The following is a 27,640-nucleotide window of genomic DNA, read 5'->3' on the forward strand; positions in this document are numbered from 1 at the left end:
TGCCCAACGGCAGGTCGTCGCCTGGGGAAACGCTTTCACATTGATGGGTTCTAGTCACAGGTTGATCGAGGGTGGGGTTGGGGTTGGGCATGAAACCAAGCGGGAAAAGGGAGCAATTTGTTCTGAGTCCTGCGGGGAGGTGGCCCAGTGGCTGCATTCCAAGCACGGGCGAGTGACTGGAGAGCAATTCCTCTGTCTTCTCTGAGATATCTACACCACATTCACATCATCTTGCATTTCGAGTCTCAGCTTTACCCAGTATGATTTTCCCAAAATACCAGGTAGGTTCGGTGATTCCTCCAGGGCCCTCCACGCTCTGCCCTGACGTGCTGATGGAGCATCTGATCACCCGGAGGGAGCCAGGTGAGGGGAGAGGCTGGGGGCCCCCGCTTCCTGTGAGTCCCTCTCAGAATGTCTGTCACTTTCTTCCACAGCAGCGCTGTAGGCTTCATTCTCTCAGCCTTAAGATGGTGGGGGTGGAGGGGGGCTCCCCTCAGAGCTCAGTTGGTAAAGAATCTGCCTGCAATGCAGGAGACCCCTGGTTCGATTCCTGGGTTGGGAAGATCCCCTGGAGAAGGGATAGACTACCCACTCTAGTATTCTTGGGCTTCCCTTCTGGCTCAGCTGGTAAAGAATCCACCTTCAATGCAGGAGACCTGGGTGGGGAAGAGCCCCTGGAGAAGGGAAAGGCGACCCACCCCAGTATTCTGGCCTGGAGAATTCCATGGACTGTACAGTCCATGGGGTCGTATACAGTCCATGGGGTCCTAAAGAGTTGGACACAACTGAGTGACTGTCACTTAAGTCAGGGAAGAAGGACCTCGGCCTTCCCCTCCCCACTTTCCCTCCCCTCCCGCTCCTCTACAAAGGGATCTAGAAGGAAAAGTTGAAAACCCGTGTAAAGGATTTGTGCCTATCACAAGACAGCCACGGAAGGGACACAGGACGATGCTACTGGCATCATCTAACACTGACCAGGGCTGATAATGCTTAATTCCGCACTCTTATCAAGACTTAACTCCCAGAAGTCTTCAGTCCTTGTTAATTTCAGCTTTCTGCGAAAACGAGGTCAGCGCAGCGGCTGTTGGGGTGTGGGGGGCCATGTTTCACTCCCCTCCTCCTTTATCAGCAGACTCTCCTCCCCTCTGCTCTTTCCTTTTCCGTGGCTAGCCCCCAGCAGATGGTTTGGTTTCAGGAGAGACCACCAGAGACGCAACAAAGCTTTTCCAAGTCCATTAGAAACCCATTATTTAGGATGACCGCCCTACTTCCTCCCCATTCTCTCTCCCCTGACCACCAAGATCCCATATCAGGAAACTCGGTGTTCGGTTTCCTGAGGGAAAAAAGCCTGTCTGCCTCCAGAAAATGACTCCACGGGCCATCTGATGTCAGAATGAAAGTCTTCCTGTTTGGATTCCTGGGAGCAAAATCACTGCTTGCACTCTTGTGCTGCGTCGCTTGGTCATGTCCAACTCTTTATGACCCTGTGGACTGTGGCCCACCAGGCTCCCCTGTCCGTGGGATTTTCCAGGCAAGAATACTGAAGTGGGTTGCCATTTCTGAAGCCAAGGGATCTTCCCCACCCAGGGACCGAACCCGAGTCACTTTCACTCAGCACTGTCTCAATTTCAGACTCACCTGGCCCCCGACAAGAATTCTCCAAGTCCTGGCAGGGGAAAGAACGCAGGAAGGGAAGCGATTTCTGAGTCCTTCAAAGCCGGTGATTCAGACACAACTCTCCCTCTATTGATTTCTAGCAATCGATAACTTTGTTTCAATAAGCAAGTCTCAGAGTCTACCCTGCTCTCCACAAGTCCCCAAAATAAACCCAGCGCTTAGGGAAGAGTTTCCCCTCCCCCTGCTTCTTATTCTCAAAGCTGACTTGAATTTCTTTTTGAAAGGATTCCCTGCACCCCCTGCCAGCGACCCCCTGTTCCTGAAATATAAAGTAAGAAGCAGCAACAGAGAGCTGATGTCTGTACAGTTAATAAAAACAATGACAGGCAGTCCGGCCCACGGCCTTGCTGAAGATCTGTATACGCTCTTTCTCTCCGAGCAAGGCTCAGGGAGTACTCATTCTAGTTTCTCCAATCACATCGACATTGTTTTAATAATTCAGCCCTGGGGTGGGGTTGTCTCTGCTGGTGAGTGGCTTCAGGGCCTGGAGTTATCAAAATACTAATGTTACCAATTTATCATCCTGGCTGATGGAGTGTCAGAGGTTTCTAGGGAGTTGCGGGGGAGAGGGGGCTGTAATAACCTCCAGACCTTGGCTGAATGGAATCTCTGAGACCGGGAACACAGGCCAGCTTGTCCTGCGTCCCTGGCCTTCTAGGACCCTAATGAGAAGATGCGCTTAGACCGTGGAGTCAGTTAGACACACATAAACACACCCTTCCCCACCCAGCCAGAAACCAAGGGCAAAGGGCAGACGGATGGGGTAGCAAACCTAATGATTTGGATTTCTGAAATCTGACACAAGGACCCCCTGAGTGGACTCTCCTTACGGATTATTTCACTGTCTGCCAACGTGTGGGATGCGTGGCCCAGGTGGAAAGTGGAAGAGCTTCAGTAGAATCGAGCATGATGTTGAATAATGTCAAATCTCAGTGAGAATTACTCTCCTTCCAATTCTTTTTCAACCTCCGCCTTTGCTTAAAGGGAAACTTGTGATTCTGGTGCTTCTGCATGTTTCACGCCTCCCTGATACCTTCTAATCTCTCTCCTTAACAAGGAGGTCTGTCCTCAGGCTCCCCCGCTTCCAATGGAAACAGTTCCTTCTGAAATTGTCAGCATCATTTAGTTTCTGTTGTATTTATTTTTATAGTTACCTTGTTTGCAGCCAGTTGCACTGATTTTCCATTTACCATTGTAATATAAACTTTCTTTTGAAAGCACTTATTATGAAGTTAAACATTAGATGATTCAAAACTTTTAAATTAGGGACTTCCAGTGGTTAAGACTCTGAGCTTCCAATGTGGGAGGCTAGGGTTCGATCCCTGGTCAGGGAACTAACATACTACACGCTGCTTGGCTCGGACAAAAAATACACTTAAAATTTTTAATTAGGTAGTAAGCTGGGTAGTATGTGGACTTAGCAATACAGGCTCCAGGGACATGAGAGCTCTTGGAGTTTAGGGGATCTGGCTCTGTTTGAGTTGTCAAGGGAGATAAGACTCTGAAAACTATCCCCAGAATGGTGATGGGAGAAGGAATGGGAGCCTGAAGAACACTGTTTCTCTCTTGCCCTCCTTTTTCTCCTCCTTTCCCTCTCTTCCCATCACAGATGGGGAGAACTGTGCTGAACAGACCCCTCCTCCCATCTCCTTGGGGTCAAAAACTCCCTTTCCTTCAGGAAACTGTAATGATTGGTCCATGCGTGGTCATGTGACCCAAGCCAGGCCAATAGAAGTCTTTCCCTGAAAGTTTTCATACTTAAGCTAAGGGAGAAAGTCCTCTTTTTTCTACACTACCTTAGTAAGGAGTTGTAAGGCTGTAGCAGCCGCACAGCTGTTCTTTCTGAGAGAATGGGGCTTATCCACAGAGAAGAGTCGAGAAGGGAGATAGAAATAGAAATCCTTGAATCTGTTCAAGTCCCTGGATTAAGGGAACCCTTTCACCAACCTCTCTGTTTTTGTTGGCTGCTGACCTAAAGCAATACACGCGTTTTGGCTTACGTTGGTTTACGATACATTTCTCTCATTTGCCTCTAAGAGTTTTATTGTTGTTGCTTAGTTGCTCAATCATGTCCAACTCTTTTGCAACCCCGTGGACCACAGGCCCTCTGGACTTCTCTGTCCATGGAATTTCCCAGGCAAGTATACTGGAGTGGGCTGCCATTACCTACTCCAGGGGATCTTCCCAACCCAGGGATTGAACCCATGTCTCCTGCCTTGGGAGGTGGATTCTTTACCGCTGAGCCAGCACTCACAGTGCAAATCAGTGGTTTGAAGATGTGCTTTGTGTGTGATTGCTTCTAATCTTTCTAATTCCTGTGGGGGAGGCAAGTCCTGCCTCTAAATAGAGCCCTAGCTAATTAAGCACATGAAAAGGTGTTTGGCAGTATTAGTCACCATGCCAAGTTGCTTCAGTCGTATCTGACTCTTTGCTTCCCCATGGACCATAGCCTGCAAGGCTCCTCTGTCCACGGGATTCTCCAGGTAAGAACACTGGAGTGGGCTACCATGCCCTCCTCCAGGGGATCAGCACCCTCCATATGGGCCAGCGCGAGCGTATGGAGCTGCGGGGCACAGAGGGTGCTTGCTGCTGAGGTCGGTCTCAAGTCCCCTGGCCCCTGCACTTCCCATGGCACTCCTGGAAACTCTCTGGGGACCAGAATGCTTGCCCTGGCTCTCAGAGTTTCAGGCCCACCAGTAGCATACACGTGAACTGATTTTTTTTTTTTTTTTTTTCCTTTTTGAGCAGCAGGGGAGGAGGGATTGCATTGAATCTCAGTTTTACCCAGAAGTGCCCATCTTTTGTGGCATATAGGCTGAGGACACGGATTGGAGAGTCTCTTTAGGTCCCTTCTGGGTCCAGGATCTAAGATGTTAGGATTCTTTGTGTTGCAAAGAAGCCAATTCTGACTCCCTGTTGGAAGCTCTCTTTGACTTGCTTCTCGTTGCTTTTGTTATTATAATCAAACAGAAGGACCTGCCCCAGAGAAGTCTGCCCCTCGGCTGGACTGTCGAACTAAAACTAGAGTGCCTTTGTTTAGAACCCTGTGCACCTGTAGACGGAGGAAGGAAGAAACGAACATAGCCCGGCCTGAGGCTTGCCTTTCTAGGAGATGTTTGCAAGGTTAATGGCCTTTTGATTTTGCTTCCTCACCCCACCTCATCTCTGATCTATAAAAGAAACTGGCATCCAGACCCCAATAAACGGTTATCTTGAGGCGCTAGCCTGCTATCTTCTCGGTCAGCCGGCTCCCCGAAAAAAGTCTCTTCCTCGCCTCAACCCCTGGTCTCTTGGGTTCACCGGCCTGTCGTGTGGCGAGCAGAGCGAGCTTGGACTCAGTAACGTTTGCACAGAAGCGACCTTCTCCAGGTCCACCCTGCTCCGGGAATGGGCTCCCCTTCCTCGGGGCTGGCACAGCGAGAGGGCAGTCATTTCTCCCACCCAGGATGGTCTGAGCACTGGTCGCCACGGTGGACAAGGCTGTTCTAAGTTGGCAGACGGTGCTGTCCTGGCCTAAAGGATGGGCCTCCCTTTGGTCTCCCGCCCCTTCCCCACGGGCTTCTCAAAAAGAGACTTGGGGAGGCGAAGATTCTGCGGGATTTGGCCTGGTGCCCCAAGCTCGTGGAGAGGACCTTGGGTCTCCTTGCCACCCTATCACCTGTGGCCAGGAGTGTATTCTTACTCCACCCTTGACATCGCGTGCCCGCCACACACTGAGTCCCTTAAGCTCGGCTCCAAAGGCTCATTCTAGCCTCGGAAACTCTTCCGTGTACACCCCACGGCCCAGTTCCCAGCTGACCTTCAGGCCTCCGCCTTCTGCCAGCAACGCTAGCCTTGACACAGCCCTCTGGTTAGCACCCCTCTCGGGTCAGAGGTTCCGAGCTTCTCACCACCCCTGGGACTGTACCTGGGGCGTAGGTAGTGGTCTCATGTAGACCTAAAACATGACAGACCAGCTCCGCAAAACAGACCAGCATCTTCCCCTCCTGCCAGTCAACCTTAGTTCTGGTAGAGGCCACACCCACCACACCTGTTCTGACTCACCCGGAACAGCTCCAGGACACCAGAAACAGGTCCCTGAGCTGGGCCGGGCCACGCCAGAGCAGCCAGTTCCAGCCTCCGAGACAGCTAACTCCCCGATTTGTTCCGTTTGCACAGGCATGTGGCTAATTTCAACCCAGAGATATCATGCCTGGAGCTCCCCAAGCCCTTCTAGAGTATTCCAGCCTGCACTTAGTCTATCTCCCTTCCCTTGATAAATACTTCATCTCCTCCCTTTAGACTGGGATTGCGCTGATTTGTGTAAATCCTACGTTATAAAGTATTTATACTGCTTGGTGCTGGCGGGGGCCTTTCTCCAGCTTCCTGGCTCTGTTCTTCCCTGGAGGATGAGTGACTGGGCGAATCATGGCCAGTCGTGGCTGGGCACTGCCCTGGGCACCCTCCCTCCTTCTCCTGTTCAGCCCGGCCCCAGAGGTGTTCACTGAGCACATGTTGTGTGCTCTGAGTTACGTGTTACGAGGGGTCCAAAGGCGAACAGAAGGTGCACCACCCCTTGGCGACGCTAGCATCCTGGTGGGTGAGGCAGGGCTAGAAATGAGAAGCCCTACCTGGCCGACAGTGATGAGTTGTGAGAAAGACACAGACAGAGTCATTCTTGAGTCCCAGCCTCAGGAGAGGTCAGAGAGGGCTTCCCTGGTGACATGGCGTTTGACCCTGGGTAGCATCAGGGCACGTGGAGAGGAGAGGAGGGGGCAGGAAATAGCGGGGGCAAAAGTGCAGGGCAGGGCAGTGGAACTCAGCATTGTGTGCTGGAATAAAGCCTGTCACATGATAGACGGCTGAAGAGCTGGGTGAAGGCCACGGGATTTCCTTTTTATTTTAAAGCCAGTGGAGGGGGAGGGGAGGGGGCAGCGAGTGGAGACAAGAACATTCTGGGGTCATTCCAGGAGAGAAGGAAAACAGTTCCTTTTCGTTGGTGCTGTCTTTGTTGTTTAGTCGCTCAGTTTTGCAACCCCGTGGACTGTAGCCCTCCAGGCTCCTCTATCCATGGGATTTTCAAGACAAGAATACTGGAGTGGGTTGCCATTTCCTCCTCCAAAGGATCTTCCCCACCCAGGGATCGAACCCTCGTCTCCTGCATGGGCAGGCAGATTCTTCAGCACCGAACCAGTAGGGAAGCCCCAAACTTGTTCCTACTAAGCGTTTATCCTGGGCCAGTGTCTTAGTTTCCTGTTGCTTCTGTAACAAATTATCCCACTCTTAGTGGCTTAAGCAACGGAAATGTGTTGTTTCACAGTTCTGAAGGGCAGAAGCCCAAAAGCAGTGTCTGTGAACTAAAACCAAGGCGCAGACAAAGCTGAGTTCCTTCATTCCTGGCCTTTTCCAGCTTCTGGAGGTCTCCCGGCTTCCTTGCCGGACGGCCCTTCAGCACTCTGACCTCTGCTGCCCTCAGCACGTCTTCCCTGCCTCCAACCCTCCTGGTTACACTGGGCCCACCCAGATAACCCAGGATAATCTCCTCACCTCAAAACTCTGAATTTAATCATGCCTAGAAAGTCCCTTCTGTTGTGTAAAGAAACACATCCCTAGGATCCAGGGATTAAGACAAGGACATCTTTTGGGGGAGCATCATTCAGCCAGTTGCACGCAGGAATTCATAGTCTGCCTCACTTAGCTCCCGCTCAAGCGCACCAGGCAGCTATTATAATTCTCATTGTACACGTAGGGACTAGGGTCTTGAACGTTCAATAGCACTTGGAGGTTACAGTTAGTGAGAGGTTAATGTGGGATTTGAACTTGCCCTGTTTGACCCCATGGGACTTCCCAGATGGCACAGTTGGTAAAGAATCCACCTGCCAATGCAGGAGATGCAAGAGATGCGGGTTCAATCCTTGGGTCGGGAAGATCCCCTGGAGAAGGAAATGGCAACCTACTCTGATAGTCTTCCCTGGAAAATGCCATGGACAGAGGAGCCTCATGAGTTACAATCCATGGGGTCGCAAAGAGTTGGACACGACTGCGCGCGCACATGCACACTGTCTGACCCCACAGCCCACTCACATTCTGTGCACGCCAGCACCTCTCACGGGATGCTCTGGATCAGAGAGGATTTGCTGTGGGCATATCTGTAGACGATGTCACTAGAAGCTCTGATGGGAGGTAAAGGAAACAAGTGAAATAAACTCCTCACAAAAGGGACGGGGGAGGGGGGAGATGAGAAGTACAGCAGAGGGACAGCCGAGGTTTGGGCCCTGTGTTCACTGTGGGGTGAGGGACCCAGAGCAACTGGACCAGAGTCTAAGCCTGGGGACCTCGATGCTGGGACATCAACAGGACCGACAGCAGGAGCAGGGAGAAGGCTGAGGATGGGGCTTGGAGGGAGTTCTTGGTCGTTTGGGGCCAGATGGAAGGGCCCGGAGGCAGATCAGGGCCGGAGGTGGAGCCTGGGCTGGAGACAGAGTTCTGATCACACAGATGCACTCGGGCCCCAAAACTTCTGCTTGGGAAAGTTACGGGGTAGAAGGGAATTTCCTTTATGAGGTCATCCTGCTTTCGCAGAGGCCCTGAGATGGAAGCTGGGAGTCGGGGATAGAACCGGGGGAGGGCACGGAGGTGGGAAGCAGCAGAGAGGCAACTGAGGTGTCATGAGGAGGGGATGGGGGCTGGTGAGGCTGGCAGACAAGGGGACGCGGTGGCACCAGACCAGGGGGCGAACCGTCAAGAGGGGAGACCCATTCCGCCACTGATGGACGTTAGGCTGCTTCCAAGTCCTGGCTGCTGTGAACACTGCAATGAACATATACACAGTACATGTGTAAAAGATAACTAATAAGAATCTACTGCATGGTGGGAGGGGGGCTCAGGATTGGGGACACGTGTACACCCGTGGCCGATTCATGTTGATGTATGGCAAAACCAATACAATATTGTAAAGTAATTAGCCTCTAATTAAATAAATTTAAATTAAAAAAAAAAGAATCTACTGTATAGCACAGGGAACTCTGTCTGGTGTTCTGTGATGACTTATAAGGGAATGAGGGTCTAGAAGAGAGGGGATGTATGTGTATGTATGACTGATTCACCTTGCTCTCCAGCAAAAACTAACACAGCATTGTAAATCAGCTATATGCCAAAAAAATTAATAAAAACGACAACAATAGAAAGGAGTGATCAGCCACCACAAACACCAACCAAAACTAGTGGGTTTGACAACCAGTAAGTTACGAGCTGCAAATGTGTGGGGACCTTCCATCACCAGCTCTCAGGTGGTCTTGGGAAGGGCTGTGTTTTATGCTACCTGGGTCAGGCTCAGGCTGGAGACAAACCCAAACTTTGAGAGATACTTAAACTCAGAAATGAACCTTCTTGGTGGGGGATTGGGATGGGGCTGAGCAAGCTACTCACTTCCAATGGGTAGAATGAGGCAGAAGTGATGTGACTTCAGAGGCTAGATCAGAAAACAGGCTGTCTCTCTCTGTCTCCATCTCTCTGTGTCTCTGTCTCTCTCTGCTCCGAACTTCCCAGTAAGACATTGGATGACTCTGATGTTGGACTGATGCTCCAATGCTTTGGCCACTTAATACAAGGAGCTGACTCATTAGAAAAGACCCTGATGCTGGGAAAGATTGAAGGTGAAAGGAGATGAGGGTAGCAGAGGATGACATGGTTAGATAGCATCACCTACTCAATGGACATGGATTTGAGCAAACTCTGAGAGATAGTGGAGGACAGAGGAGCCTGGCGTGCTACAGTCCACGGAGTCGTAAAGAGTCGGACACAACTTAGCAACTGAACAACAAGAACAATGCTGCCATGCCAAGGAGACCAATGGTGAGCACGCAGGGTGACAGACGTCCCAGGTGCCCTGGATGTTTGAGAGAGAAATGTGAGTGAGTGAGACTCTGGAAGCCTCCAGTTCCAGCCACAGTCTAGTCACACGGCTGCCTGGGACCCTGAGCCAGAACTGCCCAGCTGAGCCCAGTCAGGCCCCAACCATAAGAGACCACAGTCTGGTTTTCATGCTGTGTAAGCCTCCAGGGTATGGAATATTTTGCTGGCAGCATCGGGTAACATGGGTCAAGGATGCAGTTGGTAGTTTGGGATGGAAATTTGGCAGAGGAAGCAAATGTCTGTTGGCAGGAATTTTGTTCCAAGTAGCCCATGGTTATGGCTGATTGGAGCTGGGATTGTGAAAAAGAGGATTTGTGTCCCGGCACTTGGACTTTCCCTACCTTTACTCTGTGCCTCCTCTGTCCCCACCACTAGGACCCCACCCCCACCCTGCCTACCCACCGCCAGAGACTCCACAGCACCCAGCCTTTGTCATCTTCTTGAATCAAGTCTCCTTCAGGGGAAAAATCTGCATTGAATCTGTGTTTTTCCTTGTAGGGCTGTGAGTTAAACCTGAACCTTAAACCTGATCTCTTCTTTTGAAAGGAAAGCTTTTACTTCAAGATAAAAGGACTGAAGAGACCTTTAAGCAGAGAGGGGAGGAGTGTCGGAGGCTAAGGGTAGGGTCAGCACTGCCCTGGAGTCAGCTCCTCAAGGCACATCACTTAATTTTTAGGGATTTGGTGAGCTGGTTGCTGAACAGTCATTATTAAAAACTAAATCATGAAAGCTTATCTTTAAACCAATAACATTAAAAAGCAAAGGTAACTATTACTGAAAACATCCCTTTGTAGCTCTTCACCATATTTTACTATTGCCTGTGCCCTTGAGTTTATTTATATCTTATTCTGTGTGTGTTGGAAATACTGCATCAGGCTGGCAACCCAGCATCTCTCCTTGACCCCACTGTCAGTGACATCAGGTCGGCAGCATGAAATCAGCCGCTGTGGGGGTATTTATACCATGGAAATTGGCCAACACGACAAATCAGAGCGTTGTTTTTCCTCCTTGAGAACAAGTCGTAAAACCACTTTGATTCTGGGGACACGATTTGGAGACCGGGTTGGATCAGACTGACTCCCCCGAGCCAGAGTTCTCGTAGAGTTCTGTCTGGCAGCCCGTGATGTCATGTGACATAACAAGATGACATACATGTTCTCACCCAGGCCTGCGGATCCGGGTGTCCCCTCCTCCCCCTTTAGTTTAGTGTAATGACTTGTTCCTCTGGGCTCCTGCGAGCCGTCTTGGGTTGTGGGTTCAGCCCCCCTCCCCACAGTCTGCAAATACAGATGCTCTGGGATCCTCACTGAGCCACACACATTGGGTGGTGGGGGACAGAAAAGAGGTGACGTCAAAGGACACCGCCCCCCAAGGACTGGCTCTCCCAACTCTCTCATTTAGACCTAACCCTCATCATTACTGGGGCCATTTTAATGCAACGAAACCCACCGCTACTCTTTATTTAAAATGATTTTATTTAAGTGAAGTTCGCTAACATAAAATTAACCATTTCCGAGTGGCACTCCCTGGCATTTAGTACATTCATGATGTTATGCACTGACCCCCCCACCCCATCTAGTTCCAAAACATTTCTATCACCCCAAACCAGGACCCCTCACCCATTATGCAGTTACGCCCTCAGACCCTGGCGACGAGCAATCTGTGTTCTGTATCTATGAATATGTCTTCTCTGGCCATCTTCTAAAAGCGGAATCATACAGTATTTGTCCTCTGATGGCTGGCCTTTCTCAGTTAGCATATGTTTCCAAGGTTGTAGCATGTTATCAACACTTCGTTTCTTTTTATGGCTAATTAATATTCCATTGTGGGCTTCCCTGATGGCTCAGAGGTAAAGAATCTGCTTGCCAAAGCAAGAGACGCAGGTGTTTCCCTGGGTCAGGAAGATTCCTTGGAGAAGGAAATGGAAAAGTTGGATACGACTGAGTGACTGAACAACAACAACCTCTTTTGGTTTTTGTAAATAGTGCTACTGTGAACCTATGTGTAGGTACTTGCTGTTGTATCTGTTTTCAGTTCCTTTGGGTCTATACCTAGGACTGGAATTGCTGGGTCATACGGATATTCCATGTTTAAGTTTTTAGGGAATCTCTGGGGCCCACACCGATTCCCACCTACTGATATTGAGAGCAGAAAATTACTTGACTGGCCACTTCAATCACCACATCCCCAGAGTCACACAGATCATACTGGTGTGAAACCCTGAGCTCCTCTTTAAATCTATCTACCATGTGAAGTGGGAATGATGTCGGAACTTACCTGTTAGGGAGGTAGGGAGTGTTCTACTTCATGAATGGTAGTGGGTTCACACCGTAATGTCCACAACTGTGGCTGAAACATTGAATGACAGGGCTGGGAGAAGTTTGGAGACCATGTCGTCTGATGGGACAAAGGGCCCCGGGGTGTTCATCCTGTGTGTTAGCTCTCGTAGCGGTCTTACTTACCTCCTCTCCTGGTGGCCTTGACCCTGATGGGGTTCTGACCAGGAGGAGCCAGTGAGGGCTTGGTGAGAGTGCCTGCAACCCATGCTGACTCCTGGAATCCATTCAGAGGTGAGCTGGCCACCCATAACCACCCTCACCTTCAGCCCCAGGACCCAGCTCAGCCCAGGGAGCAGCACCAGGAGAGGTAGCTAAATTGGGGGGTGGCTGAATTCACTGACCCCCAGAACCTGAGGCCACAAGAAGGATCAGGGAGGGGTTTCCCCCTCTCTTGCTGGGTCACGTCTCCACTGAAGGTTGACTCCCAAGCATGGTGTATAGAAGCCGGGGCTCTGGAGTCCTGGGGATGGAGTTTAGCCCCCCAGGCAGTGAGGAAGCTCCAATACTTTGGCCACCTGAATTCAGATGTGAAGGCCTGACTCACTGGAAAAGACCCTGATGCTGGGAAAGATGGAAGGCAGAGGAGAAGGAGGCGACAGAGGATGAGATGACTGGATGGCATCACCGACTCGATGCACATGAGTTTGAGTAAACTCCAGAGGATAAGATGGCTGGATGGCATCATCGACTCAATGCACATGAGTTTGAGCAAACTCCGGGAGATAGTGGAGGACAGAGGAGCCTGGCGGGCTGCAGTCCATGGGGTCACAAATAGTCAGACACAACTTTGTGACTGAACAACAACGAAGCGAGGCCCTGGGCTGGTGCGGAGACCTCTGGGTCTGTTTCCCCCTCTGCAAAAGGAGAGCATAATACAACCAAGTCCATCGTGTTTGAAAGGCTCAATCCTCATGCATTCACATCAATTCACAATTCACATAACAGATGAGCACACCGCCCAGGCAGGGCAGGTGCCCATTCAGTGGTAGATTTAGTCAGTTAGTAATAGACTGTAAGATTGCAGACACCTCTTGACATGATACAGCAAAGTGATAGGGTCGCCATGTTAACAGACCTTGAAAGGGAAAGTTACCTGTGCCAGGAGGCAGAGGCCTGGAACCTTCTAGCCATGTGACCTCTTTTTTTTTTTAATATTTATTTAGCTGTGCTGGGTCTTAATTGTGGCATGCAAACTCTTAGTCACAGCATGTAGGTTCTAGTTCCCTGACCAAGAACTGAACCCGGCCCCTCCTGCACTGGGAGTGCTGAATCTTAGCCCCTGGACCACCAGGGAAGTCCCACCTCGTTTATATCCTTTCCCTCATAGGTCTCAGTGTCCTTGTCTGTGAAATGGAAGGGAAGGACCCTGAGGAGACCTCCGAGGTCCCTTCCAGGGCTGGGGTGTAAAGATCCCAGGACGGGTCCTGTTGATGCTCTGGTGTCCCCAGGCCCCCAGAGGCAGCTGGCGCACACTCAGCCCACCCCGCAGGCTGAGACTCGCCTCCCCCAGGCTCTCCTCCCCGCTGGAGACGATACTCCTGCCCAAAGAAGGGTCCAAACAGCTCTCCTGCCACTTGTTCGCCACTGACAGGGGAGCGGGGATGGTGGAGAGGCTTTTAAACCTTCCTGGTCGAGGCCAATATTGATTAGCCTTGCTCCTTAATGGGATTCTTCTGCGCTCACCACCCGCCTCCCTCCTCCAGCCCCCATTACTCGGGCCTTCTTCTCTGAGCCATGCTGCTTCAAAGCCCACTGCTGTGCCGGGGGAGGGAGGGCCTGCGTAGGAGGGGGGCGCTGGGGGCCTGGGAGCCCCGAGCCTCTGCTTGTCGCAAAGAAGGGCTGGTTGCGGAGCTCTCTGTCTGAGGCTGCTGACTGACTGGTGGTTGCATTGTTGGGTCAAGTCCTCTGGGAGGTCTCTGGAGCCGGCTGAGCCTCGCTCCCCAGGAAAGACCCTGCAGCCCTTTCCTCCCTCTTAAAGGTCCCCGCAAACTTGTGTGGGTGGTCTCTCCACAGCCCTGGGCCTGCCTTCTTTTCAAGGCCGAAGAGACCCCAAATATCACTTGTGAATGTTCCCCAATCTTGCTCCTGGGTTTCCTCGTCTTCGGGTAATGATGGTGGTTTTCAGGTTGGCCTGTTGCTATGGAATTTAAACTCATGGCAACTTGGTATCATTTCATTACTCATCAGCCTTTGGTTCCTCTGACTTCCTTTACAATCGAATCAATAAAAATGTCACCTCACCCTCCTCTTTTTAGTATTTATATTTCAGATCGATGTGAGGCCCGAAGCCGTCGATTGCCCTCCGATGAGCTGCAAAAAGGTGTTGAAAACGGCTGGTTCTGAGATAGACCCGGGGAAGTTGCTGGTAAAATGAATCAAGTCCTTTTTTCCACACACAGCAACATTCTTTTTTTTCATGGAAGTATAGTTGATCTGCAATGCTGTGTTAGTTTCTGGTGTGCAGCAAAGTGATCCAGTTATATATATATATACATATGTGTATATATATATATTCTTTTTCAGATTCTTCTCAATTATAGCTTACTACAGGAAGTTGAATATAGTTCCCTGTGCTATCCAGTAGGACCTTGCTGATTATCTACTTCATATATAATAGTTTGTATCTGCTAATCCCTAGCTCCTAATTTATCCCTCTCCACCACCACCCACCCCTGCCCTTTTTTTTCACAAAGCAGAAACAGACTCACAGACATAGAAAACAAACTTAAGGTTACCCAAGGGGGAAAAAAAACGAGGCAAATTCTCTTATTTCTATGATTGCGATGTCTGCCTCTGTTACCTTCCTGTGGCATTAGGGGCCCGCACGTCCACACCTCGGAGCTCTGAGTCCTGTCGATTTGTGCCCGGTGTGCACGCAGCAGGCTGGGAGGGAAACCGGCCTTGAGCAGCAGTGCAGAGACGGCTCCTGGGTGGGTGCCCGGTTCCTGGTACACAAAAGAAGCTGAGCTCTCCTGCTCCTAGCTTTTCTGGGATGAAGACCTGCTTTTGCTGGGGGCGTGTAATGCTCCTGATGGCCAATCAATACACAAGTTAGAAAGTCCACTGCCCTGGGTGTACGTTTCTGATAGCCCCTCCTCTAGCCATCAAGAAAGTGGGAAAGATGGTCATCGGCAACTTGGTACTGGCACCAGGGCTGCTTCCACAGTGGCCGGCACATCCCCTGGCCCCGACCCCCAGGCCTGGAAGAGAAGTCGACTGTCTGCAGGCTGGACTTAGGTGTCCACACAGGGACATCTCAACGGGGCCGTGAACACATAGCGTGGAGACCAGAGCCTCATCCTGCTTCCATCCTGGATGGTGTGGCAATGGGGATTAAAAAAAAGATGACTGTCAGGTACTTGAAGCAGAGAGAAAAGTGTCACAGAGCCATAGCGAAGGGGACAGAGTGGGGTCAGGGAAGAGATCGAGGTTTTCTGTTTGCTTGTTTTTTGTTTGTTTTGGCCTCAAGACATGCAGGATCTTAGTTCCTGGACCAGGCATCGAACCTGGGCCTCCTGCAGTGGAAATGTAGACTCCTAATCACCAGACTGCCAGGGAGGTCCCTCATGTTTTATTTATTTTTAATTTTTTTAATTAAAAAAATTTTTTTGGCGGGGGGCTCTGCTGGGTCTTTGTCGCTGACTTCGAGCTTTCTCTAGTTGCAGAGACAGGGCTACTCTCTAGCTGTGATGCACGGGCTTCTCATTGCGGTGGCTTCTCTCATTGCGGAACTCAGGCTCTAAGTGCTCAGGCTTCAGTTGTTGAGGCACATGGGCTCAGTTGCCCCACGGCATGTGGAATCCTCCCGGACCAAGGATCGAACTTGTGTCTCCTGCATTGGAAGGCGGCTTCTTAAACACCGGACCACCAGGGAAGTCCGGATCTTTAGCTGTAGCCTGTGGGATCTGGTTCCCTGACCAAGGCTTGAACCTGCACCCCCTGCATTGGAAGCAAGGAGTCTTAGCTACTGGACTTAGCCAGGGAAGTTCTGGCTCTTTTTAGTAGTTCATGATTTAGGAAGCAGCAGACAATGGTTAAGAGCGCAGACTTAGGAGTTGGACAGGCCCAAATTCCAGGCCTTGGTTCTCTGCTTCCTCATTGGGTGATTTCGGGCAAATGACTTAACATCTCTGAGCCATTGATTTCTCTGTCTGTAAATGAGGGTAATGTTAGTGCTTGACTGATAGGATGGTGGCGGGGGTTGTTAAGTGGGATAATACAGGCAGGGTCTGGCCGTCTGTTTGAGCCAGAGAAAGTGCTTGGTCCTTTTTAGTTGGCACAAAATTTGGCCCTTGCCCTATGCCAGGCACTCTGAAGCATTTTTCTGTGCATTAACTCATTGGATCCTCGATAATGGGGTAGCTAGCCAGGCATCCGAATAGTTTCTAGAAAATTTCTTGCAAATCTGAGACCTTGACTGGTATCCATGCCAGGTTTAGAGACATTCCTCTCTTTTTTTGGGCTATTACAGTTTTTTTTAAACTGAGAATTACATTTAATAGCAAATACGGAACACCATGCCAAGTTGAGAGAGGGGGATCACAGTAAAAAGGATAATGCATCACATACGGCACTTATTTTCCTTTTTCTAATTTAAGTATAGTTAATTGACGAACAACGGTGTGTTAGTTGCAGGTATACAGCAAAGAGATTCAGTTATGCATGTATATGTTCTTTTTCCGATTCTTTTCCATTATAGGTTACTGCAAGATACTGAAGATAGTTTCCTGTGTTACACTGATGGTCCTTATTAGAGACATTTCTCTTAGAGGGGACGGCGAGGGGCCTGTGACTAGAAACGCAGGGGCAGGTGGCCGAGGACTCCTTGCTGGGCGTCGCCCAAAGGAGACGAACCACGCACAGCTCACGTCTTCTTGCCTGGCTGCTCACACATGCTTTTTCTTCTCTCGCCTTCTTTTTTTTTTTCTGGAGGTGAAATTCACATAACATAAATCAACCATATTAAAGTGAACAACTCAACAGCATGTAGCCCTTCATGATGTGCAAGCACCTCTTGTGTCTAGTTTCAGGGTGCCCTCATCATCCCCTGGTAAAATCCCATTCCTGTTAGCTGTGGTTGCCAACTTCCCCTCCCCCGGCCGCTGGCAACCACCATCTGCTCTGCTTCTGTGGATCTGCCAGTTCTGGACACGGCGCATGAGTGGGGTCAAGCAGTGCGTGGCGTTTTACGTCTGTGGCTCGTTGCACTTGGCATAAGCGTTTGAGGTTCACCCACATTGTACTATGGATCAGTACTTCATTCCTCTTTACAGCTCAATCATAGTCCATGGTAGAGATGACTACCTTTTGGTTACCCATCACCCGCTGACAGACCCCTGGGTCACTCCCACTTTCCACTGGTTGTAAGCTGCGCCACTGGGAAGGTGAGCGTGCAACTCCCATGCCCTCACTCTTTGCAAGGCCTGTGATCCTCAAACCTGCTCACTGCTCTCTGCTTGACTTTGCACATGTCTGTCCACTGCCCATCCCCCACTCCCCTCTGTTGACTCCTACCCACACTTCAGGGCTCAGCTTCACGTCACTTCCTCCAGGAAGCCTCCCTGCTACATCTGGACTGGTTGGTGGTCTCCTATAAACTCCGGACCATCTGCAGGCAAACCCTTCTGCACATGGTTGTTTATCTGGAGCAGCTATCTTCCCTGATGGCAATGTGACAGTTTTGACCATCATTGCATCCTCAGAGCCCATGAATGGACTGGATGCAATAGACGTACTTCTTTTTTTTTTTTAAGACTTTTTTTGATATGGATCATTTTTAAAGTCTTTATTGAATTTGTTACAATAGTGCTTCTGTTTTAGGTTTTGGTTTTTTGGCCACGAGGCCTGTGGGATCCTAGCTTCCCAACCAGAGATCCAACCCGCACCCCTACATTGGAAGCATGGAGTCTTAACCACCAGACCACCAGGGAAGTCCTCATAGTGGATATTTCTAAAATGTTTGTTGAATGACTGCATGACCGTCATTTCTACAATGACCAGGTCCCTGTGGCAGCTTCATGGATTTTCTGGGCTGGGAGCATTTGCCAGATCGCAGTGGGGCTCCTTTGAGGGGAGGGGACCAGCAACCTTCAGTTAATATTCCCAGTGGCCCCATGGGAAACTTGTTAATTAAAAATGCAGGATGAAAATGGGAGCAAAGCTGCCATTAAAAATGATTAATTAGAATCCTGCTCATTATTCTATTTGGAACAATGCTATTAATATTAATGACCCTTAAAAATACTTCATATACAGGCACTTCCTCTTTATTTGTGCCCCTCTTACGGTGTGGTCTTGTCCCTTACCCAGGCTCTCCAAAGCGTGGGTCCTTCCCCCAGATCGTCTCCTCTGGTGGGGGGTGGGCACCAGGACAGAGTTTCTGCCACTCGCTTATGCACGGACTGTCACCACCATTCGATCCCCAGCCACCTGCGCCAGGCAACACAGTAAGAGCTGTGCCCCGCCCCCCACACCCGCCGGGAAGCAGGGAATATGGGCCTTTGTACAGTTTTGTTTTGAAGTTAAACGCCACGGTGGCTTCTGGGGAGGGGAGGACGATGTCTGCCGCCAGGGACATCTTAGGGCGGAGTTTGCCCTAATCAGACGGCAACGGGGGGATGACACAGATAGAATGAAAGGGCCTCTTCAATAGGGAACTGGAAGCAAACCCATCTCGGGAGGGCAGCATGCAGTATCCTGTGTGGCTGCCTTCCTGGGAGCCTGTCAGCTCCATGGCAGCTCCCGCTGAGGGCCACTGGACCACAGCCTGAGAAGCCTCCAATTAAAAACGTTAACCCCCATGCCAGGGCTCCGACCGAGGGTCTGGTCACAGCGGCAGCAGCAGCTCTGCTCTTTGAGGAAGATTCAGGGGAGATCCTGCAAGAAATTGAAGTGGGGGCGTGGCAAGAACTCAGTCTTAGCGGTCCTTTTGCCTGTCCTGGGGGGGGGCAAAGCCACTCCTGGCGCAGCTGCCACTTTCTTATACCCGTGGCATCTCGGCCACCCATCTGCCACTCAGGGACGCCTGCTTCTGAGACCAAAGGCATGGCCGGATCCCACTGAGAACTCCCGAGCGTGGGGAAGCTGCCCACCATGCCCACTGGTGCCCTGCAAGGACCCCACATACAGCAGGCACTCCATAAACACTTCCTGAATGATCAGGTAACATTATGACCATGTTCCTTAGCTCTGGTTCATTATGAGCAACTCCCAGTTGTCTCTGGAAATGACCAAGGCAGGCACAGAGACCATGTGAACATCATTATGTCTTGGGAGTGAGTTTCTGCAGCTTCCAGTTGGCAGAAATTGTATTAACGTCAGGAATTATCAGGCATGTTTCTTGCTCCGGGTCCAACACACAATACTCACCTCCCTCGCCTTGTTCAGTAGACCCGACATTTACTGGGTGCTGGGTAAGCATCCAGGCTTGTTCCAAGGGTTTACTCAATCCTCACACACCCTGGGAGGCAAGCCTGACAGCAGCCTCACTCCACAGCTAGTCAACTGCAAATTAATCCGTACGTCCCGAAGAACACACCCAAACTCGCACCCCCTGCTTGCCACACGCAAGCCTGCCCGCATGCACGTGCCCACATATACACGTGCGTGCACACTACAGCTTCATGGGCCTGTTTAGCAACTGGCTAATACAAAAAGTTTATTACAAAGACTCACCTGTTACAAGAATCCCTCACTTTACCCAACAAGGACACCCTGTGTCCTTGACAAGGCTACTGAGGCTCAGAGAGGTTAAGTAACATCCTGAAGTCACACAGCTAGAAAGGAGCAGATTATAGGATGCGGTGTTTGTTTAAAGGCAAAAGTGAAAGTGAAGTCGTTCAGTTGTGTCCGACTCTTTGCAACCCCATGGACCGTAGCCTACCAGGCTTCTCAGTCCATGGGATTTTCCAGGCAAGAGTACTGGAGTGGAGTGCCATTGCCTTAAAGGCAAACATATTTGCAACCTAGACCAGTTGGGATCTCCTTGGATTTGCTGTCACGTGACCCGCCCTTGCACTTCCCTGGCAGCAAGCTGGTGCTCTCCCCACCCCCTCGTCCATGGCGCCAGGACTGTACAGCTGGTGGTGATGGCTGGGGCACCACTCAGCGCAACCCCTCACCTTGTTGTGTGGCTGCAGGCTCTCTAGACAATTGAGCCAGGCTCCCTCAGCTTCCTGGTTCTGTCTTCAGTCCTCTTTAATTAAACAGCAGCTGTCCCTGGAAAGCAATTGAATTATCCAATTAGGCACTCCTAACTTGATTGCTATCGTTCCCACAAGGGACTTGGAGACTCAGGTGTTGATGGGGCTCAACAGGACCCAGCATCCCCGAGCAGCGGTGATGGAGGTGACCCCCTCCCGCAGGTGTCTCGGCTGCCATTAAACTCTCCCGAGCGGCTGCTCCTCCAACACCCAATGGCTGCAAAGGACAGGGGGCTGGCACAGCTCCAGGGCTCCCCATCACACAGGCTGGGCCCCTCAGACCTCTCTGTGGCCCCTACAATATTCAGCTCCTGGATCTGATGATTTGTTTGTGCATTTCATCCAGAAGCTTTCCAGCAGGCATCTCCTGTGTGCAGGCGCCTGACCAGCAGCCGGGCAGGGGAGACAGAACCTGCTGTCACCTGACCACAGCTCCTGGGCACAGCCTTCACCCCGAGTGACCAGGACGGGCACTGCCCGGTTCACCCTGACTCTGCCGGGGCCCAGCTCAGACCTCCACCCAGAGGGGGATTCAAGATGTTACTGTGAACATAAATAATAACCATTCACATAAAACGCTGATGCTGTGTGCAGATATAGTAATAACTCCATTGCTAAATGAGTTTCCTATAGGTAGCAAGTGCTAGGCTCTTTAAAATAAATGCGAATGTTGTTGATTTTTGCGTTTTTTTTTGGCATACAGGATCTTAGTTCCCCGTGCTAAGTTGCTTCAGTTGTGTCCGACTCTGTGCGACCCTGTGGACTGTAGCTTGCCAGGCTACCCTGTCTGTAGGATTCTCCAGCCAAGAATGCTGGAGTGGGTTGCCATTCCCTTCTCCAGGGGATGTTCCCCACCCAGAGATCGAACTCCAGTCTCTTACGTCTCCTACATTGGCAGGCGGGTTCTTTGCCACTAGCCCCAGGGATTGAACCCCTGCCCTCTGTGTGGAATCTTAAGCCCTGGACCACTAGGGAAGTCCCCCACGTTTTTTGCTTTTTAATTTGAAAATATTTCAAACCTAAGCAAGAATAGTGAGATTAATCCCTGTCTGCCCTTCACCTAGCTTCACCAGTCGCCCACTTTTCGCCACGTGTGCTTCACGGCTTCTTTGTCTTCCTCTCTGAACATACATGATCCGTTTTGTGTTGGCGTTGTTGGTGCTTCGCTGATCATTTTAGAGAAGGATGTGGACGTCATGTCGCTTCACCCATAACTACACGCAGCTTGCGTCTCCTAAGAAGAGGGACATTTCCCTTTCTTTTTTTAAACATATTTTAAATTTGATGGAGGCAAAATTCACGAGACGTAAAATTAGCCATTTTAAAGTGAACAATTCGGTGGCATTTAGTACACTCGCAGTGGTGTGCAACCACCATCTCTACCTAGTTCTAGAACATTTCCATCCTTCTGAGATAAAACTCCTTAACCATAAAGCAACTGTTCCCATCTCCCTCCCGCCATCCCTGGCACCCACCCATCTTCCTTCTGAGGGACCTTCTCTTTAACAGCCTCAGGAGGGTGATCAGACCCAGGAATTTAACACTGATAGGAGACTGCCAGCCTGTACACAGCCCATATGCACCCTTTGCTAAGTTTCCCAATACTGTTCTTTTCAGCAATTTTGTTGCTTCCCTCTTGGGCTAAGTCCAAGAGCCCACATTGGATCAAATTCTTCCGTCTAATCTTCAGGTCCCTTAAGATCAGTTCCTCAGCCTAGATATGTATATATGTGTATGTGTGTATGCATATATATATACGTGTGTGCTCAGTCATTTCAATCGTGTCCGACTCTTTGTGGCCCCATGGACTATAGCCTGTCTTTGTGACCCCATGGACTGTAGCCTGCCAGGCTCCTCTGTCCATGAGATTCTCCAGGCAAGAATACTGGAGTGGGTTGCCATGCCCTCCTCCAGAGGATCTTCCTGACCCAGGTATCGAACTCCTGTCTCCTGTGGCTCCTGCATTGCAGGAGGATTCCTTACCACTGAGCCACCTGGGAAGCCCATAATTTCCGTAAATCATATATAGGAAAAATGTTATATTTACAGAAAAGTTGAAAAGCGAATACAGAGTTCTCTATACTCTCCACCTAGTCTCCCCAATGTTATCACCTCATATAAGAAATTAAAATTTATCGAAACTAACACTGGTAAACCACTAGAAACTGAACTTCAGATTCTGTCTGAACTTCACCTGGTTTTCCACTAATGTCCTTTTTTCTCTTCTACAATCTAGCTTTACACTGAGCCATAACTGTTTTCTGTCCTTCAAGAGGATGGTTGATGTTAATGGGTTCTTTATGTGCATATGTCATTTTATTTATTTAAAAAAACTTTTTGGCCACGCCATACAACCTGTACCCTTGGCAGTGAAAGCGAGGAGTCCTGACCACTGGACCACCAGGAAGTTCCCAAGTAAGCGTGTCATTTTAGACAACTCTGAGATGCAGGTGTGGCCCCGCCACTCGGGAGAGGAGAGCAAACTGAGACCAAGGTGAACGGACTTGTCCATGATTGCTTGGTGAATGCAGAGGCAGGACTCGGACCCCTGGCTCTGCCGTGCTTTCCTCCTTCTGCATTATGAGCGACACACACACACACATGCTCTCCCTCACACACACACACACACTCACTGTCCCTCACACAGACACACACACAGACACATCGCTTTATGATTGTATTTAGCAAGTGGCCAGTGTGAAATTTTTTCACAAAGTGTCAAATGTTGAAAGAATCCTCGCTTTCCCCAGTAGGGCCATCCCTGAAAAGTTGACTATGAGAGTGAAAGAAAGTGAAGTAGCTCAGTCACGTCTGGCTCTGCGACCCCGTGGACTGTAGCCCACCAGGCTCCTCTCCGCCCATGGGATTTTCCAGGCAAGAATACTGGAGTGGGTTGCCATTTCCTTCTTCAGGAGATCTTCCAGACCCAGGGATGGAACCTGGGCCTCCCACATTGTAGGCAGATGCTTAACCGTCTGGGCCACCAGGGAAGTCCAAGGATTCACTGGGAGTAGGTTTTTAGCAATGGCTTACTAAGTGCTTTGCGTGTGTTTCTTCACTGGATCAGGAAAGACTCCTTGGTGGAAATGTGTTGTTATACCCATTTCATAGATGTGAAAATTGAGTCATTCCAATTGGACTCATTCCGAGTCAAATAGCAAGGTCTCTTAGCTGAGCCGGGATTCAGACTCAGTTCTTTTTGTCCCTGCTGCCCCATCCATAACCACTAGGCTCGACTCGCTTTCAGATCTAAAAGACCCCTGTTGTTCCTCTGCATAGGAACCCAGGGGCCCTCGGGGATGAGGGGTGAGATGGCCACAGGCTCCGAGGTCTGGCCATTCGAGGATGCTCAGTCTCCTGCCTCCTGAAGCCGGTTTGATTGATACAGGGCGGCCGGTTCACTTTGTCACCACACAAACATGCTAATCCTGGGGCTCCACTTTAATAACGGGTCCAGCTGGTTGGAGCTTTTCTTTCAGCGAAGTGCGAATGCTGTTGCCATGGAATGCAGCCTTATACCCAGGGAGCAGGAATTACCGGGAGGAGAAGCCGCGCTGCGTTGTTTTTCCCTTTCTCCAAATTTCATTTCCCTCTGTGTGTTTCACGGCCGATTTTCATCTCAGTCTGTACAGAAAACTGGCACACGGATGACAGTTTGAGTCAAGACGTTCGACTTTCCCTTCCCCGCTCCCCATATGTTTACAAGCCACCCCTTCTGGGGCGGGAGGGGGACGAGATGGTTATTCTCCCCACCCTGTGTGAAAATAACATCCAAGAAGAGAGTGCAACGGGATTGGTCCAACACCCCAAACATCAGCTGCTCTGTTTCAACAGGATGGTGGTCCCCAGACTGCTCTGATGCTACCCCTAGCTCCTGTTGAAACTTGGTTGAAAAAGTCTCTTACCGCGGAGAACTGACTTGTGGTTGCCAAGGATGAGAGGCCTGGGGGAGGGAAGGGTTGGGAGCTTGGGATTAGCAGCTGCAACCTAGTGTATATAGGATGGATAAACAAAAATATCCTACTGTACAGCACAGGGAACTGTATTGAATATCCTGTGATAAACCATGATGGCAGAGAACATGTACATATGGGTAAGTGAATCACTCTGCTGTACAGCAGAAATCAACACATTACAAATCAACTACATTTCAATAAAAATTTTTTCATAAACAATCTTTAAAGTGCCTTATGAGAAAGATGTGGCTTCCCAGGTGTTGCCGTGGTAAAGAATCTGCCTGCCCATGCAGGAGATGCAGGACATGAGGGTTCAATTCCTGGGTCAGAAAGATCGCAAGGGGTAGGAAATGACAACCCACTCCAGTCTTCTTGCCTGGAAAATGCCATGGCCAGAGGAGCCTGGCGGGCTACAGTCCATGGGGTTGCAAAGAGCTGGACACAACTGAGCATGCACGCACCACGAGGAAGATGGGTTGAGGGCCGTGATCGGGTTTGGTCTGGCTCGGTGTGTACACAAGTGAGTGCGCTTCTCCAGCCGCACGGTGCATGGCGGCCCTGGGGAGGCAGCGGTCCCGGGGGCCGCTTCCCGATAGCTGGGTGACCTTGGACCAGTGACTCAACTACTTTGTATCTGAGTTTTCTCCTTTGTGACCAAGGAGGAGCAAACGGTTACAGCATCAGTAGGCCAGTGGGTATCGGGATGATGCTTATAAAGCCCAGAGCCTGGCACAAACCAGCTGCTTGGTGATGGGAGCTGGTAATAACATCACTTGTTCTTCCTGTTACCACTCTCTCCTCCCTCCTGTGACAAAGCAGGTGGGGGATGTGAGGGTGGAGAGGTAGGGGAAGGAGTAAAAGACTCAAATGAGTCATAAGAGGTCCCTGCCTTAAAGTTCTTCACAGCCTAGACAAGAACGTGAGCCATATGTCCAAATAGCTACGATGCAAGTCAGATCGTGACCATAACGCTCACAGCCTGTGTCTGCCAAGCACTCACAATGTGTGCGTGTACGCTCCGTCGCTCAGTGGCGTCCGACTCTTTTCAGCCCCATGGACTGTAGCCCACTAGGCTCCTCTGTCCATGGGACTTCTCAGGCAAGGATACTGCAATGGGTTGTCATTTCCTCTTCTGGGGGACCTTCCCGAGCCTGGGATTGGACCCATGTCTCCTGTGTCTCCTGCGTTGGCTGGCAGAGTCTTTACCGCCGAGCCATCTGGGATAATACAGTGTTTCAGTCGTAGCTGACGAACCCTTGTGGTCGTTGTTTAGTCGCTGAGTCGTGTCTGACTCTGTGACCCCATGGACTGTAGCCCGCCAGGCTCCTCTGTCTGTGGGATTCTCCAGGCAAGAATACTGGAGAGGGTAGCCATTTTCTTCTCCAAAGGATCTTCCTGACCCAGGAATTGAACCCGGGTCTCCTGCCTTGCAGGCAGATTCTTTACCGACTGAGCTATGCGGGAAGACCTAGAGATGTCGAGTAATGCACAAAGACCTCTCCACCTCCTATCAGAATGCTGAGATCTCTCAGAGTTGCGATTATCCAAGTCTACATGTATCAGCAAGAGCTGACACTTGAGACCATTCTATCCAGGAGACAGAGAGAAAGTGGGGGTGGGGGTAGAATGATGGGCTAGGGGTGGGGACAAGGAGGGGAGACAGAGGGAGAAGAAGCAGGTGCGTGCACTGGCAAGAACTAGAAGGAAATTTGATTTTAAATATTCCAATTAGCAACTCTACTGATCCTATTCATCTCCTAATTGCTCAGCTTTACCTGGTGCATGGAAGTCCTCCCACTTCTCACTTACTGCTCGTCTGCTCAAGCAGCACACAGGGAAGCCCCAAGAACACTGGAGTGGATAGCCAGCCCCTTCTCCAGAGGATCTTCCTGACCCCGGGATCAAACCCAGGTCTCAACAGCAAACATTTACTAAGCACCTAGTATGTGCTAGGCACTGGGAAGTCTGTCGGCCCAGACAGGCAAAGCCTTCCCAAGTGGAGCTTGTCGACCCGTGGGGAGCGTGGAGGAGGGACATCAGTCACCTGGAAAGAATCAAGAGGGCTCCTGAGAGTGTAAACAGAGGCTCGAGTGGGAGCTGCAGGGCCCTGGGTCCTCCATCGTGCTCGCATATCACCCTCCCAACCTGTCCGAGTTTTATGAAGGTAGAACTAGCTCAGTCATGTTTTTCCTCATTCCCCAGACAAGGCACATGGGACAGTCTCAGTGGGTACTTGCATGAACAGCCATCACTTCTTAGCACCTGCCGGGGGTCAGCCCTTGGCACTCACAGCCATTTTAATGCTGATTGGTTGCTATTCTTCTTTTCAGAGACGAGGGGACTCAGAGAGGTGACATTTCTCATGGGGAAGCTAATGGATGGCAGAGTGGGGACTTGAACTCACACCCCAAGTCTCATCCCTTTCAGACCTCTTTCCATCAGCACCTGCTGCCCTCTGGACAGCCTGAGGCAGGCAGAGGCTTCTTGGAGTCAAGAGGGCGGTCAGGAGTCAAGAATCTAACATCTTGTGATGCTGAAACTCAAGAGCCCCCTGACTCAGCAGAGTATTAATAACCCTGGCTGGTCCCTGGAGGATGACTCTGCCAGGGATGAAGACAGCAGCGTTGTATCCACCCGCCCTGCCTCCTGGGGCAGCTTACACACAGCCTGGACTCACCTTGTCTCTCCCCTCTCCTGGCCGGTGGCTTCCTAGAGCCGATTCTGGTCCACATCTCCAGCCCCGAGTACAGAGCTCGGCATGCAGTAGGCACTCATGAATGGATGGCTGGATGGGTAGATAAACTGATTCCCAAATTTCCTATAGCAGCACGCCCAGTTCCTCTCCCTACTTTATCATCCGTGGAATTGCACGTAGCACATGTTCAGTAAACGCCGTTTGCTTGCTTCATTTTTTTTTTTTTTTTTTTGCTTAGTTCATTTTAAAATTCACCCTCAATTAGAAGTACTCCCCAAGCATCTATTAATATTTGTGTCTGGTACAGTTCTGGGCTCTCTACAGGCAGACAGAGGCTCATGCCCACACTCAGGGGATGGACAGAGAGAAAAATGCGAGGTCCACCAGTCCTGACCCCTCACACCCTCCTCTGCCAGACAGGCATGACAAGTCCATCACCAGACAGCCATGACTAATCGATCATAGCACTGTGTGTCCCGATGACCTGGGATTTCCTTCAACACAGCCCTCTGGGTGGTCCCTATTGCCCATTGAGATCGGCTCCTGTCTCTGCCCCGCTACACTTCCCCACCCTGGAGTCTATTTGAGCGAGAGCAGAAAGGGCAGCCAGGGGAAAGGTCCCTCCTCTACGATCAGAAGCCTCAATGTCCTCTGGTTATTAAATGCAGAGTGGTGGGTGGGCTTGGCTGGGGAGAACCTCCTGGTGACAGGAGAGGATAGACTCTGAAAGGCCTCCTTGACTCTGTGGGTGGGAGCTGCACTCTGAGACACCCACGGAACTGGAAGTCATCTTCCTGCCCTGCTGTGGGGAGACCCCAGCGTGGCCAACCCAAGGAGCTGGACCCTGAGGGCTGACACCCCTAGAGGATCCTGGGGGAC

General features: G+C 50.6%; 1 long non-coding RNA gene across 2 annotated transcripts; it reads right to left on the bottom strand.

The window, feature by feature from the left end:
* Positions 1-15,798: 15,798 nt before the first annotated feature.
* Positions 15,799-20,121, bottom strand: LOC129622632 (uncharacterized). Of its 2 annotated transcripts, XR_008700096.1 has the most exons (4): positions 20,030-20,100; positions 18,578-18,785; positions 18,215-18,338; positions 15,799-16,835 (listed from the first exon to the last, which is right to left on the bottom strand). It is a non-coding gene; the product is annotated as an uncharacterized LOC129622632 (long non-coding RNA). The 2 variants fall into 2 exon arrangements; XR_008700095.1 differs by lacking the exon at positions 18,578-18,785 and having other exon boundaries at positions 20,030-20,121.
* Between the last annotated feature and the right edge of the window lie 7,519 nt (positions 20,122-27,640).

Source organism: Bubalus kerabau, chromosome 11 (genome assembly GCF_029407905.1).
Source record: "Bubalus kerabau isolate K-KA32 ecotype Philippines breed swamp buffalo chromosome 11, PCC_UOA_SB_1v2, whole genome shotgun sequence".
Lineage (NCBI taxonomy): Eukaryota > Metazoa > Chordata > Mammalia > Artiodactyla > Bovidae > Bubalus > Bubalus kerabau.